This window comes from Muntiacus reevesi, chromosome 12 (genome assembly GCF_963930625.1).
Source record: "Muntiacus reevesi chromosome 12, mMunRee1.1, whole genome shotgun sequence".
In the NCBI taxonomy this organism is placed as follows: domain Eukaryota; kingdom Metazoa; phylum Chordata; class Mammalia; order Artiodactyla; family Cervidae; genus Muntiacus; species Muntiacus reevesi.
The window spans coordinates 50353114-50368706 of NC_089260.1; positions in this window are offsets into that span (position 1 = coordinate 50353114).

Here is a 15593-nt window from a genome sequence, read left to right on the forward strand (position 1 = left end):
AAATTTACCATGATGAAAGATCAAGCAGAAACAAAAACAAAAATCTTTCTTTTATTCACTATTACATCTCCAAAGACACCAAGTCTAGGTTGTTTAGGTACCATTTAAGCACTAGCCCAAATGCTTTCAAACTTTGTTAAATGGTGGAGTTTGGATTCCAACAAAATTTGTGTATGTATTTTATGTATTTAATTCCACCCAAAAATTCTGCCAGAAAAACAAAGTGCCAGGGCTCTTATTTCCCTAGCTGACTATCCAGGACATATTTTTTGCCCCCTCTTTTTAACCCAGGCCTTTAGAGATAAAATTAACTCCTGAAGAAGAATCTAAGACTTTCTGCAGAATGTTTGACAACTTTATAAAGAGAAAAAATCAGTATTTTAGTCACTACAGGCAAGTAAAATATTATAATAAAGTGCTTGTTCTCATCTTTAAATGGATGCATGATATTAGCAAACAGAATATTCAAGGCTTAACTCGAATGATTAAAAACTGTCGCTGTCTCATTAATATAGGATTTTAAGGTAATGAGCCAACGGCTCATTGGTTCCTTGTGTGAATAATGTGATCAGATGAGGGGGGAAGGGGAGTGGGGCTAAAAGACTATGGAATCATACGAGCTTATTTCCATTGCCCATGAGGAAAATATACGGAACAGTGTCCTATTCTCTTTCCCTCCCCCTGAAAAGGATTTTGAAATGCTGAAAATACCCTTTTTGAGGTTGTTTGTCAACAACGATGGCTAAGAGGTACCTGGAAGAAGAAATCATACAATGTGCTTATTAACTTGGATTATTAACAATTTGACTGCTCATATTTCTTTTCCACTTTAAATTATAAGGGTTCTATTTTGACTGATTATAACTGTTGTCTGAGTGTCCACGGGTGGTGAGAAAAGGGGGACACACACACAGAGGGCTCCTCTGGGCTACTGCCTCAGTTTCTATTAATATCTATCATCAATTTATCATCTCATATTTGCCTATTTGAATAGCATCTTTGTTCCAGACCCACGAAACTATTTCACAAACTCTACCCATTAAGTCCCATTACCATTGTTCTTTTCTTAAGAATTATCCCATTTTCCAGATCCAAAAGTGAAATCACAGGGGAAAACGATATTCCAAACAAGAACTAAAAGTGATTAGAAAAATCTCACTCCTTACTTATTATTTTTCCTCAAGTTTTTGTACCATTTCTTATTTCTCTCAAGAGGGCTGAAAATCTCCACACACGCAGAAGAGCCGTTAAACCAAGTTACATGAACACTGAATCTGCTATGTGAAAAAAAAATAGAAATATACCACATTAACTTGTAGTAATAATTTCATGGTTTTTCAGCATGTCATCTGTTATCAAAATTGTGGAAAAACATCCAGATTAATTTGTTCAATGATAGGATAGCACTGTGTTACAAGACTTTTCTTTGTGTCCCAAATCCTATAAAATAGAGCAAAAATAAACAAAAGAAATACATGTGATTCGTACACAGGGTGTGCAATCGATGTATTTAAAGAGCAGAATTTGTCACATAAAGGTAATCAGTGCTTTCCTAGGAAAATTGACTCAAAAGAAAACCTAAATCAATTTTCAATAGACAATGGAACAATTAAAAGGCTTCCTTCTGAATACTTCTGGCACTGCAGCTTGGGATGTATTTTTAGGGTTAAGTGGGCCACAATGGAGGCTCCTGTAATCCCCCGCATTCTGGGAGGCTGTTTGCTCCAGGGCTTGGGCTGGCCCATCTTGCTTCTCTTTCGGTTTCTGCCACTGCCTCGTCCTGCCTCCCTGCGTCCAACGTCAAAATCACACACCGTCAAGAGGGAGAAAGCCTGTGCTTCAGCAGTCATTGTGAGTGATGGCTACACACCAGGACGTTGGTGAAAGTGCCGGAGAGTATTACCTCCAATCACCCGCAATTATCAGAGAAGCCCCCCTGAATTCCACTCTCAGTCCAAGCCCTGGGAGGGAGGCTGTGGTGGCGAACAGAGGAGTACTCCAGAAATCATTTCATCTTAAGATTTCTATACCATGCATTTTTAGCCTCTCTTTTCTTGAGGACTAGAAAAATACCACCTCCCATTTGTTTCCCAGGGAACGTCACTAATCTGTTCCCAGCCTAAAGAATATCCTTGTCAAGAGTTGTTGCTAAAATCCCAACACAGACAGTGAATATTTTTGTTAGTTTTAATTAAATGCTGAAAACCCTCAAGGCATCCACAGTATTCATTCTAAGAGTTATTTATCTAGATAAACTGTATTAGTGTAGGTGAGAGATTATCATTTTATCACATTTTATAAATTACACGTGGCTACATGCCTGCATGTCCATCTCCGTCTCCAGGAGATACTGTATTTGTTTAAAAAAAGACAAGAAAACCAAAGGCAGCATTTTATTTTTTTATATACAACAGTTTTCAAAACTATGCACTAGCACATTTTATTTACCATGTAAGTTATGTACATAATTCTGCTGGGTAGAGGTATAGCTGGATAAGAGTGCTATTTCTAACTCACCTGAACAGGCTTAAAATTGCACAAAGATGGACTTAGGCTTAAAGTTCTTGATAAGCAACTAAATATATTTTCACAGCCTGCACGCACTCCTAATGGCAGATCCTGCTGCGGCCTCCTCTGTAAGCTATGCCGTAGGTGTTTGCGTATCTGCATAAGATGCTGCAGTGGGATGGAGGGCTTGACTCCCTTCCAGAACAAGGGAGCCTTCATGATTGGTCCAATTGATCACTGCAGTCGCTTGATATTACATAAAAGGTTGGTGTTGAAGCATATGGATTGGATAATAATCAGAGTTGTTCTGACATGGTCTATTTAATAATTCAAAAAGGAAAATTTGAAAATGATTCCACACAAAGCCTCAGCGCCCGGTTGACACTTTATTTATAGCAAGTGCTCTTTGTGTAGTTCGTGAGCTGTGCAGATTGTCTGTTCGATGGAGTTCTTTTTTCCTGAAGCATCAACATTCCAAATCAACATCAGCAAACAATCAGACGCGTCACCTGTCACTGCGGCAAGGGGTTGAAATGTTCAGCTTCTCTATGCACTGATGTAGCAGAAGAAATCAACCCGCAGGAAAATCAGCATTTATGAATGTGTCCGAAATGCATAGAATAGGGTTAAAAGCTTGGTGGATGTGGTTAGTTCACCTGGAAAAAAATTATAGGTAACATTTGATGTGATCAGAGTGTTTCTGTTGAATGTATTTGTATCACTTGGAAAAATCTGGGGGGTGGGGGGGGTGGGGCGGTAATGCCGTTGGGTGAGTAATGCTAACCTGCTCTCAGGTGAGCTTGGAGTCAGGCTGTTTCAAAAGCTGGGAAATAAAAACCAGAAGTGCATGGTTCCACATGCTAAGCCCAGACCCTTGATAAAGCTCTGAGCATGATGGGAGAAGATCAGGCAGGTTGCCACATCCTCAACTGGTAGCTCCTCCCACTATGCTCAAGACTCCTATTGGCAGGTGCCCTCGCTGGTCACCCTTTGACTTCCATAGCATGATTGCTCTCTCTCCATCTGTGTGTGTCTCACTCCCCTCACCTGCAACATGGAACTAGCACTATGATACATCCCAGGCTTTCTCTCTGGCTACTCTAACCCAAGAATTGATTCGGATAGACCGACAGAATTTTTTAGATATGCCTTTAAAATACTAAATAGTAACAACTTGAGTTTTCAGTAGCAAAGTCAGTCATTACTGAAGTGCAAGAAATATATTCTCATCTTACCTTGTACTTGTGTACTTATATTTTTCATCTCAAAAATTAATCACAGCCTACAATTCATAAGAGCAACCCTCACCAAAATGTTCTGACTCCATCGACAAGGGCAGGTCACATGTAGCCATAACCATATACCGTTTTAAATGCTGAATTTGCTTCCTAATGGTTTTCCTTGATAAAAAAAATTATCCAAAAGATTTTAATCTTGGGGGAAAGCTGCCATCTTTAGTATCTCTTCTAATCTTTTTTATTTCATCCTTGTAAGAATTGATACATGAAGCACTGACATATATTCAGCCTCAAAAAAAACTAATTTAAATAGACACAGCCCGTAATTCCTAGTGGCCACATCAGAATGTACTCACCAGATACCTGATTGTCAAAGGTAAACATTTTTCAATATACAAAATAATTGTGTGAACATTTTCCCTTCCCTGCACATAGATCTAAGAAAGACAGATGACAATCAACATGCAAGGAAATTCTAAACTGAAAATAAAACAAATTACCTGACACGAAAAGATGGTAAAGTAAGATCGTGCACATTCAAAAAGGTCCATCTTTCTTGGCTTCAGTGTTCTTCATTTCAATTCCTAAAATACTTACAATCTATCACTATTGTCACTGGTTACAATCAATATTTGAGATGAGGCAATACGGTTTGGGATGCCATTTAATATTTCCCAGAGTTATCATTGGAAATAATGGATAAATACATCTGATTTGGGCTTCCCTGGTGGCTCAGTGGTTAAAAAAAAATTTCCTCCTGCCAAAGCAGGAGACTCAGGTTCGATTCCTAGTCCAGGAAAATCCCCTGGAGAAGGAAATAGCAACCCATTTCCATGACATTTTCCAATATTCTTGCCTGGGAAATCCTATAGACAGAAGAGCCTGGGAGGCTACAGTCCATGCAGTCATGAATAGTTAAACACCAATGAGTGACTAAACAACAATATCTGTCTTACATACAGCATCCTAGAGCAGCCCCATGAAGAGGAGGTGATATCTGTGCTTTTGAGTAAAAACATCCACTTTTTTCTTTCGAGTTTTTCCCATCATGATGAAGCGGTTGCATTATGCTCCGTTGCCTTGTGTGCAAAGCTGTCCTCATGGACTTTGGTTTTCCGAAGAACATTCTGGGTGTATTTAATGAACAAGGAGATTAGGAACACACAGCATTATGATAAATTAAGAAGACATGGGACCTGAAATCATAGGTTTTCCCTTTAATTTCTGATCACAACTTTTAAAATCCTGCAAAAGACAATGTGATCAAGTGACCAGATGAAAGTTCACAAATGAGTAAAAGACCATGACCTCTGTATGTACGCCAGTGACATTTAACCCAGGATCTGGGTCCACATATCTAGATGTTAACAGGAGATGCTGATTATTTTCTTTTGTGGCCTACCCTGATCTATCCCGCCCCCTGGCCACTGACAACACCCATTACTTGGTCTGTTCATCTCTCAGGTGAATAACAGGCAAAAAATCCCTGCATTAGTTTATTTCATATTAGCCATCTAACTTCATCCTGAAAAGTGTTTTTTAAAGTAAGTGTCATTAACCCCACTTTATTGATGATGACCCTAAACCCTAGAAAGTTTAATTAACTTACCTGGGGTCAGACCTCTGATAAAGTGGTGAAGCTGGATTATCAACCGTGAGCTTTGGAATCCAAGTTCCTAACCAAACAACAGATAATAAATGACAAAAAAAGAACAATGTGCATGCTGTAAATATGGCTAATCAGCATCTTCTATGTGTACAGAGGACAGTTCACTCAATTATTTGTTATCTAATAACCGATTTAAATAATGATTAATAAGTACAATCATGTTGTCAATTATGATTCATGGAACTGAGCCTATTCCATGAAATAATAATCACAAGAATATGACAGCAGAGATGGGAGATTTGTCAAAGGCTTCCTAAACCACTCTCCCCAAAAATAAAAGTCAGCAACATGGAGACTATTTAATGACATCAAAGTATTTCTCTATAGGTGCTTATCTCAGGGGTGGGGCTATTGTTACTTTTCCTCAGAATGCTATTATTTTTAATTTTAACCTGGTTTCTAAATAAAGTGGGAAATTAGAGATCATCCCACCTCACCAAGATCTAGTTTTCTTGCTGTTTCCAGACCAACGAGAAGCCTATTAGGCAGTCCATCTGAATGTCTTTTCAATTCTCTATCCACCATAAGAATGGTATCTTTGGAAGTTATCTCAGTGTATTCCATACAGACATTCCTATATTGGATAGAGGTTTTCACATAATATGGGGTTTTTTTAATTGAGTACCTTTTATATTTATTGTAAGAGATGGCTAAATTAAAGAAAAAAAACCTATGAATGCTTTCACAACCTCAAATACTGGATTTCAAAATTAGTTGAAAGAGCACAGAGTTTATGGAAACAAGACCTGAATTCAAGTTCTGCCTGTGCCATGTACCATATTTCCAGAGCCCTATGTGAATGTCAGTGGTCTCGTCCTGATTTTTTTATCGAATTCCTTTAAAAGTTGATTAAAACAGTTTGCACTAATGCATGATATAACTGTAAATGTACTATGAAACTGAAAATGGCATCAATATTTTTTCATTTTAACTCATGCAAAAGAGAACATAATCAAGTGACCATGTGAAAGTTAACATCTTTACAAACGCAGATGTTTTTGCAATTATTTTCTTACAGAGAGATCCAATTCTTCTTCAAAATAAAATCAAGAGACCCCCCAGATCTGAAGAAACCAAGAAGTCTTGTCTAATGTCCCTCTCAACCGCAAATGAAACTACAATCCCTGTTATCCTCAATCATAGTCTCTGTAGTTTATCTTCACAACAATGACTGAAGATTCTTTTTCAAAAGTTAAAAAAAAAAAAAATAGACTATTGGCTTGAACTTCTAAGTCCTAGCCTATAAGGAACTAAAGTATTTCCCATATTTTCTGCTAATCTGAGAGCATTTAATAAACCATACCCCATCTGTTGGGCTTCCCAAGTGGCACTAGTGATAAAGAACCCACCTTCCAATTGAGGAGGCATAGAGATGCAAGTTTGACCCCCCCCCCCCCCAGGGTCAGGAAGATCCCCTGGAGGAGGGCATGGCAACCCACTCCAGTATTCTTGCCTGGAGAATCCCATGGACAGAGGAGCATGGGGGGCTGCAAAGAGTCAGACATGACTGTAGTGACTTAGCATGTTCACACACACCCTTTCTGTCACCCTATGCCGCCTCGATTTGCCTCTCTTGGTATCCAGGATATTCAAGGTATACACCCCCTTCAGTATCTTCAATACCCCCCAAAGCAAGCTCTTTTTAGTATTTTTCCAAGTATTTCTGATTCCACTCATAGAATAATTTCTACTCTCAGACATTAATGTAAACTTTTCTGTCCTAGTTGTCTTCATCTTTGTGTTTTTTTTTTTTTCATCTTTATTTGTATAATCATTTGATGATTATCTCCCAAGATGGACTGTCAGTTCCATGAGGGACCACATCTATTTTTCTCATCACTGAATTCCTAGCACCATTACACAAATTCTCAGTAAATATTTATTAATTGAAATTAATACATGAGAATATATAGAATCTAAAGGAGAGACAGGAAAGCAGGATACAATACAGGTAACTGTTGATGGACATTAATTTCTCTTTAGGTGTTTATGCCTCAGAAGTGGTTTTCTTCCCTTTTTCCATCCTACTTGAAGAAAGAGGTGGAAGGAGAGGAGGAAAGGGCTGGGGGTGGGAGAAACAAAACAATTTAAAGGTTGATATTTAGATTGCATTGCAATTTTTAATGAAATATCTACTATTTTCCTCAGAGAATTATTAAATGTCATTTCTATTTAGCATATTTAAGTAGATAGTCAACAAACAGGTCTTACACTGGGTATATATCAGTAAGGAAACACTGAAAAAGACTATAGGAATTATTTAAAGAGCTAGAATTTCTGAAAATACATTCAGACTTTTTATCATTTTGTGTTAAGCTTTAACAAGTAGGAATACTATTTATTGGCCTGAAGGTGGGAATCATTTTGATCCCTGTTCTGTTTTAAAGAATTTCCCAATTTCTGGTTGGAGTGAAATGAAAATCTGGAGCAGCAAGTATATGCCCTTTCTCTAGATGACAAAAACACCTACCAAAGGGCACAATGGATTCTAATATCATGGGGAAACGCATCTGCCATGCGGTCGACTTTCATTCTGGTGAAATGGTTTGGGGTCAGCGCACAGTTGCAGCTCTTAAATGCAAATGCCGCCTGATCACAAGGAATGACATCAGCGCCTTTGATGAGACGGTAGAATCAATACAGAGGTCAAAGGTGCACCACTGGGAAAAGAGCTGCAATCAGGCCCAGGGATTCCCTGAGATTACAATTCCCCCTATGAGACAGGGCAATTGCAAGAGTCTTCTTCATGAAGAGGGCTGGGGGGCTCTCTACCAATCCTGCAGAAAGGACCGGCTGGTGATGTTTCCTCTCTACCCACGCTCATCTCGGCCCTGACTTGACTGGATGATGTTGCAAAGTTTGCCAACAAGATGCTGACACGTAAGCCTGAACTTTCAGAAAATCAATACCAAGTAATTGCCCAGACCATGCTGGAAGATAAACTTATCCTGCACGTTATGTACCTTCCATTCTAGAGCATGGTGAGCTTCAGGAGCCCAGGGCGCCAAGCTGTTGTTATTGTGCATACTATACCTTCATATATCAGCGGGCAGTGCCAGGCATCTCCTTCCCCACTGCTCCATACCCAGAGATACCATCTCGTCTATATTTATTTTTTTGTACCAGACTGATTCCCCAAGATGCTACAGTGCTGTCAGTTCTTAAATGTCCCTTACCTGGCAGCCAAAGGGAGTGCTTAGGAATGCATCTCTTGTCCCTGTACTAAATGTCTCCCAGTGGTGGTATAGTTTGATAAGTTTAAGAAACAGATCACAATATCAGCCATACTGTATTTCCCATAAAATCTTGTCCTACAGAATGCGCTTCTCAATTTATTTTTCTACTGAATGGATAAGTGATGAGGTGAAACAGATGCCAGATGCCCTTTGTTATTGTAACATTTCCATAAAATGATTTCTGCATCCAACGGTTTTAAAAGTCAAGATATCAAACCAATTATAATATAGCATATACATTTCTTTATACTTCAGTGGCAAGAGCTGTTTTGTTCTATCAATTAGAGCAAGAACCCATACAATTCTTCACATTTCTAATCTTAGTTTTCCCCTTCTCTAATTAAAAAAAAAAGATTTATCTTTTGGCTCATAGCTGTGTGTCTTCTGTATTATTGGTTCCAAAATGTGATTTCAAGCTTAGACAACAAAGCAATGACCTAGGAAAAAGCAGTTCACTTGCCAAATGTATGAACTCGTAATTCCTACCTCATACACTGTCATTTTTATTATTGTGTTAAGAAAAATAGATAACTGAAAATATTTCAATAAAACTAACAGACATGCCTATTCAAAACTCTTCGGATGCTAAATTCCTGCCAAACTTGTTCATCTCAAAGATATCATATTCCCATTTATAGAAAAATCTACCACATAATATAATTTGGAGATGCAGGCATAGAACAGGCGGGAAAGCCAGGAATAAAAAGAAATGATGTCAAGGTATTTTAGCATGAAATTGCCTTGAACAAGAGGGGAAAAAAGAGCAGGGAGTTTATAATAACTGGTGCTGGAATGCATATTCACTGCCTTAGAAATATATTAATTTTGCATGATTGTTCCCTTGCACTTTATGACAGAAAGCAAGGCCCTGTTAACATCAGTCCAGCACCATCTTTAATCACATTAATTCAGTAACACGTTGTAATTGGAAGATGAAAGACTAGTGCTTTATTTACATAAATATAAACGATACATGAGCAATTCCTGGATTGAACCAAATCAATACACACTGCATTGTCATGTTGACCTCACTAGCCATGAGGTCAATAAATGTGTGAATCCTCTGAATAAAATCCCATCAAAACCAGAGGCGAGTCTCCTAGTCTCCAGGGATGTTTCCACCACCCATTTATCTACTAGTCAGAGGCTAGCTGATGAATATGTGACAATGCTAGATGGATGAAATGCAATTTTTAGAATTAAGGGGGAAAAAAGACCAGACTTGGTGGCTCCCTGGCTAATATCTAGTGTGTATCATTGGCTGCAGCTGGTGGAGGTTAGTTAGCAGGCTCTTACTCACCGAATGAGTGAGCCCCAGATGGATGTGCTCAACTGGTATGTCAGCCTAGTAATTTACTAACAACTGGAAATCTGGCAAAAATATGCTATATCCACAGCATCTCAGTAGCATTTTCTGTTTCGCCACCAAATTGTGCCTTTCTGCCAGCATATTGCAAACTTGTGAAGAATATATCTCTTGTCCTTATAAACAACTCACAATGCAATCAATTAGTGAATGTTACCTAAAACTGCCTTAAGAAATTGGACCAGACTAAGGTATATAGAGGAAAAAACTACCCTTCCTGTAGCTTATTGAAAATAAAGATTACTCTTACACAACTACTCATAAATTATTTTCCATACTATGCTATCTGCAGTATCCAAACATCAGAATAAAATCAACAAATATGTATTGATTACCTACAAATCCAGACTATTCATTAGAACAAAGTTTCAAGATCATTTACTCTCTGAAAGTGATTTATCATCTGATGGTAGATTAACAAAATGTTAAGACAGAGAGGGATAAAAAGATTCATGGGAAAATATACCAGAAATATACATATATAAAATATAATGCAAAAGAAAATATTGTTTGTCTATCTTATCTGAGGCAACTTGAAAAGGAATTCACTTTTGAAAGCCAAAGAACTATCCACACTAAGAAAAATAGCCTGTATTTCTGACTGCATGAAATCTAAGAATTAAGGATTAATTTTTCTTTATTTCCTTTCTTTCTTTATTGATTTTTAAGGATTAATTTTTTAAAAGATGGGCAGGGGAAGAGGGTTCAAGAACAGTGTTTTAGATGAAAAGAAATGCTAACACATTTTTTAGAATATTTGACATATAAAATATTAAGGTATTATTAATTTGGTACAATAGTGGAATTATAGTTGTTTTTATCTTTTTAGAGTATATATTACAATTATAGGAAAAATAATATGTCTGGAATTTGCTTTAAAACAATTCAGACAGAAGAAAGTTCTGTTTATAAAATAAGATTAACCATAAATTGATAAATGTTAGAGGGAGCTGATGGACTCATGAAGTAGATTCATCATACTATTCTCTCTACTTTTGTATACGCCTGAAATTTCATACAATATTTACATGTATATACAAAACATATTTACATATGCTTTTAAATATGCATAAACTATAAATTTATATGTATATATGCAGTCCATGGGGTCGCGAAGAGTCAGACATGACTGAGCGACTGAACAACAAAATACAAGTGTTAAGCTTGTATGTATGTATATACATGCATAAATATATACATGTACATACTCATATTAGAAACACCATAAAGTAACACCGGACCCTGGTTCTCCGGGTTTTCTGCTCAAAGTCCTGCTGTCTGCCTCTCTTGCTGAAATCTCTGCTGGGCCGTGCTTAGTTGCTCAGTGGTGTCCAACTCTGGGACCTATGGACTGTGGCCCACCAGCTCCTCTGTCCATGGGGATTCTCTAGGCGAGAGTACTGGAGTGGGCTGCCAAACCCTCTTCCAGGGGATCTTCCCAACCCGGGCCTGAACCCAGCTCTCCCGCATTGCAGGCGGATTCTTCACTGTCTGAGCCACCAGGGAAGCTTTAATCCATCCTATACTGACTCTGTGTCAGGTCCTGTGTTAGGTTTTGAAGATTCAGTGATCACTGACAGGTTTCTGACTTCACAGTGCTTAAATTCAACAGGAGACAGGCATTTATCAGGCACACAAATAAGCAAAAGACCTACATTGTGATCAGAACTCTGAGGAAAGTTAGTAGAGAAATGAGAGAGAGAATTGGAGGAAGACACTTGAAGAATGGTGATCAGACTTCCTCATTATGGAGGGGACATTCGAGTCCAATAAGTGAGACTGTAGCAGCCATGTATAATAGATGTTGGAAAACATTTAAGGCAGAGAGATTAGTTCAAGTGATCATCCTAAAATAAGAATAAGTGTGATATGTTTAAAGAACCAAAGGTCAGTTTGGTTGAAATACTACACTGACTATACTTGGTGATGGAGTACATGTGGGGCATGAGAGAAACACAGACTCTACATTTTATTTCATCTATCTACCCATCCATCTGCCTGCTGATCTATATATGCTCTGTGCTGTGCTTAACTGCTCAGTCATGTCTGACTCTTTGCAACCCCATGACTGTAGCCCACCAGGCTCCTCTGTCCATGGGATTCTTCAGGCAAGAATACTGGAGTGGGTTGCCATGTCCTCCTCCAGGGAATCTTCCCAACCTAGGGATTGAACCCAGGTCTCCCACATTGCTGGCAGATTCTTTACCATCTGAGCCATCAGGGAAGTGATCTATCTATATATGTTAATGTAATATATATTCCTTATACCATAGATATATATTATCCCAATAGAAATATGCATATTTTATATCCTAAATATACAACATGTAATTTTAAATTTAAAATATATTTTTAGTATTACAAAGACAATACAATTTCACTGGGGAAGAATTAGAAAATAAGCACTTATAAAAAAAGAAAATATGCAAAAATAAGGAAATTAAGGTGAAAGAGCCATAACCTCTCCACAAAAAAAAAAGAGCCACAATTACCATATTATTCTTTTAATCATCTCCTTCCGTATTTTGGGATAAAATAATGTAAAAAAGATGCATACAAAATTTAATCTGATTTATTCACTTAACAATATAGTGTGAATAGCTACCACCTCAACTATTTATTACACATTACATTGTGAGGATAATTTATTTAACCCATCCTCCAACATTTAGCATGTAGATTACTTCTATTTTTTTTCACTATTAATAGTAACACTGAGATGAACATTTTTATAGAAAACTGCATAAATCTTTAATGATTTCCTTATGATACAATTCTAAAAGTGGAATGGCTTAGCCAAAAATCATACACACCTTTCAAGGCAAAGTGCTTACTTTTGCTGGAAGAAATGTGCATCAAAAGAAAAATAATTATCTCCACATTATTCAAATCTTCTTTCTGTTCTATTTTAATTCTAGATCTTCAAAATTCTCCTGTCTGCAGACTTAAATCCTTACATAGGACTTATTCCCCCAGGATGGTATTTAAGTACAAATTCACACAGACAGACTTTGCTATTTCTTTTAATAAGATCTATTGAATTCATTCTTCACATAAAGAAAAAAGAGTGAAAGTGAAGGTGCTTGTCTTCTTCTCTTTTACTTGGGGACCATATTTAAACTATGTGATAAATCCTAAATTAAGTTAGACTCCAGAAATTAGAAATGGGAAGAAATTTACAATTTCCTTATTCTTGTTCTTCACCCTATTCAGTGGAATTTTCCAGTGTCCCAGTTAAAATATGGTGCTCAGAAATGAACATGACCTTGTTTTCCATGATCTGAATATTGTTAAATGCTGTTAATTGTTAATGTCAATTAAATGTTGCCTACACAGGGAATCTTTGTCTACATCTTGCTTTCAAAAAACAAAGAAATTTTTATTTTTACTGGTTGGTCTTCTTTGTTTATTTTTTGTTTTTTATTCATTTATTTATTTATCTTCATTGGAGTATAATTGCTTTACAATGTTGTGTTGGTTTCTGCCATACAACATCATAAATTAGCTATACATATATGCACATATATCCCCTCCCTCTTAAACCTCCCTCCACCCTTCTAGGTCATCACAGAGCACCAAGCTGAGTTCCTTGTGCTACACTAGCTATTTTACACAAGGTCGTGTGTATACATCAATGCCGCTCTCTCAGTTCATCCCACCCTCCCCTGTGTCCACAAGTCCATTCTCTATCCACTTAAAAGTAGGGTATACACTGCCTTTTAAAACAAAATACAGCATTTTGTTGGGGCAAAATCATCCTAAAGTTTGTCATTTGGAGCAAAGTTAATTGAGCTCCTTGGGCATGGAGAAAGAATTTACATGTATGTACATGCTCAGTACTCTCAGTAGATTGAGAGCTTCTCAAATCAGGGGTTCTAGTTTATTGATCCTTCTTTCTCCACTACTCTGAAAAGTGCCTGGAACATAGGGTTATTAGGAATATCTGTTGACTGGGCAATTAATAAGTAAATGGATGGGTAGATTTCATGGCAAAAATTATTTTAGTATTTACAGGGTATGAAGATCAGTTTTCAAGTTTGTGATTTCAGATTAAATTAATGTATGTAAAAACTGATTCTGCTTTTCATACATAGAGAACCCTCTACACAATTACCTTTATTTTAAACAGCTTACTTTTAAATTTTTTAAAGTGCAGTTGCTGTATGATATTATATAATTTAGAGGTGTACAATATAGTGATTCATAATTTTTAAGGTTTATACTGTCTATATAGTTATAAAATACTGGCTAAATTCCCTGTGTTGTATAATATATTCTTGCAGCTTATTTAAAACAGTTGAAATGCACAAGTATATGCTTACTTCTTTATGACTATTTAAATTTCTCTAAAAAAGTACTCATTGTAATACAAAATTAATATGTTCACAATGGTTACCTTATTACTTTTTAAATTTTTCAGTATTAAATTTGTTCATAAAAGTATTCTAAAAATGAACAATTTTTCCTTCTTAATTATTTACTTAGGAATCCAAAAACATTTCCCCAAATATTATTTGCTATAAACTACCTGACCTATTAAGTGTTAAGTAATTCTGATTTCTTATTTTCGAGTTGTAAGTTCTTTTGAGTAAACCAAGTAGTTCAGTTCAGTTCAGTTCAGTAGCTCAGTCGTGTCCGACTCTTTGTGACCCCACGAACTGCAGCACAGCAGGCCTCCCTGTCCATCACCAATTCCCAGAGTCAACCCAAACCCATGTCCATTGAGTCAGTGATGCCATCCAACCATCTCATTCTCTGTCATCCCCTTCTCCTCCTGCTCTCAATCTTTCCCAGCATCAGGGAAATGAGTCAGCTCTTCACACCAGGTGGCCAAAGTATTGGAGTTTTAGCTTCAGCATCAGTCCTTCCAATGAACACCCAGGACTGGTCTCCTTTAGGATGGACTGGTTGGATCTCTTTGCAGTCCAAGGGACTCTCAAGAGTCTTCTCCAACACCACAGTTGAAAAGCATCAATTCTATGGCACTCAGCTTTCTTTAGAGTCCAACTCTCACATCCATACATGACTACTGGAAAAACCATAGCCTTGACTAGATGGACCTTTGTTTACAAAGTAATGTCCTGCTTTATAATATGCTATCTAGGTTGGTCATAACTTTCCTTCCAAGGAGTAAGTGTCTTTTAATTTCATAGCTGCAATCACCATCTGCAGTATTTTGGAGCCCCCAAAAATAAAGTCAGTCACTGTTTCCACTGTTTCCCCATCTATTTGCCATGAAGTGATGGGACCAGATGCCATGATCTTAGTTTTCTGAATGTTGAGTTTTAAGCCAACTTTTTTACTCTCATCTTTCATTTTCATCAAGAGGTTCTTTAGTTCTTCTTCACTTTCTGCCATAAGGGTGGTGTCATCTGCATATCTGAGGTTATTGATATTTCTCCCAGAAATCTTGATTCCAGCTTGTGCTTCTTCCAGCCCAGCATTTCTCATGATTTACTCTGCATGTTAAATAAGCAGGGTGACAATATATAGCCTTGACGTACTCCTTTTCCTATTTGGAATCAGTTTGTTGTTCCATGTTCAGTTCTAACTGTTGCTTCCTGACCTGCATACAG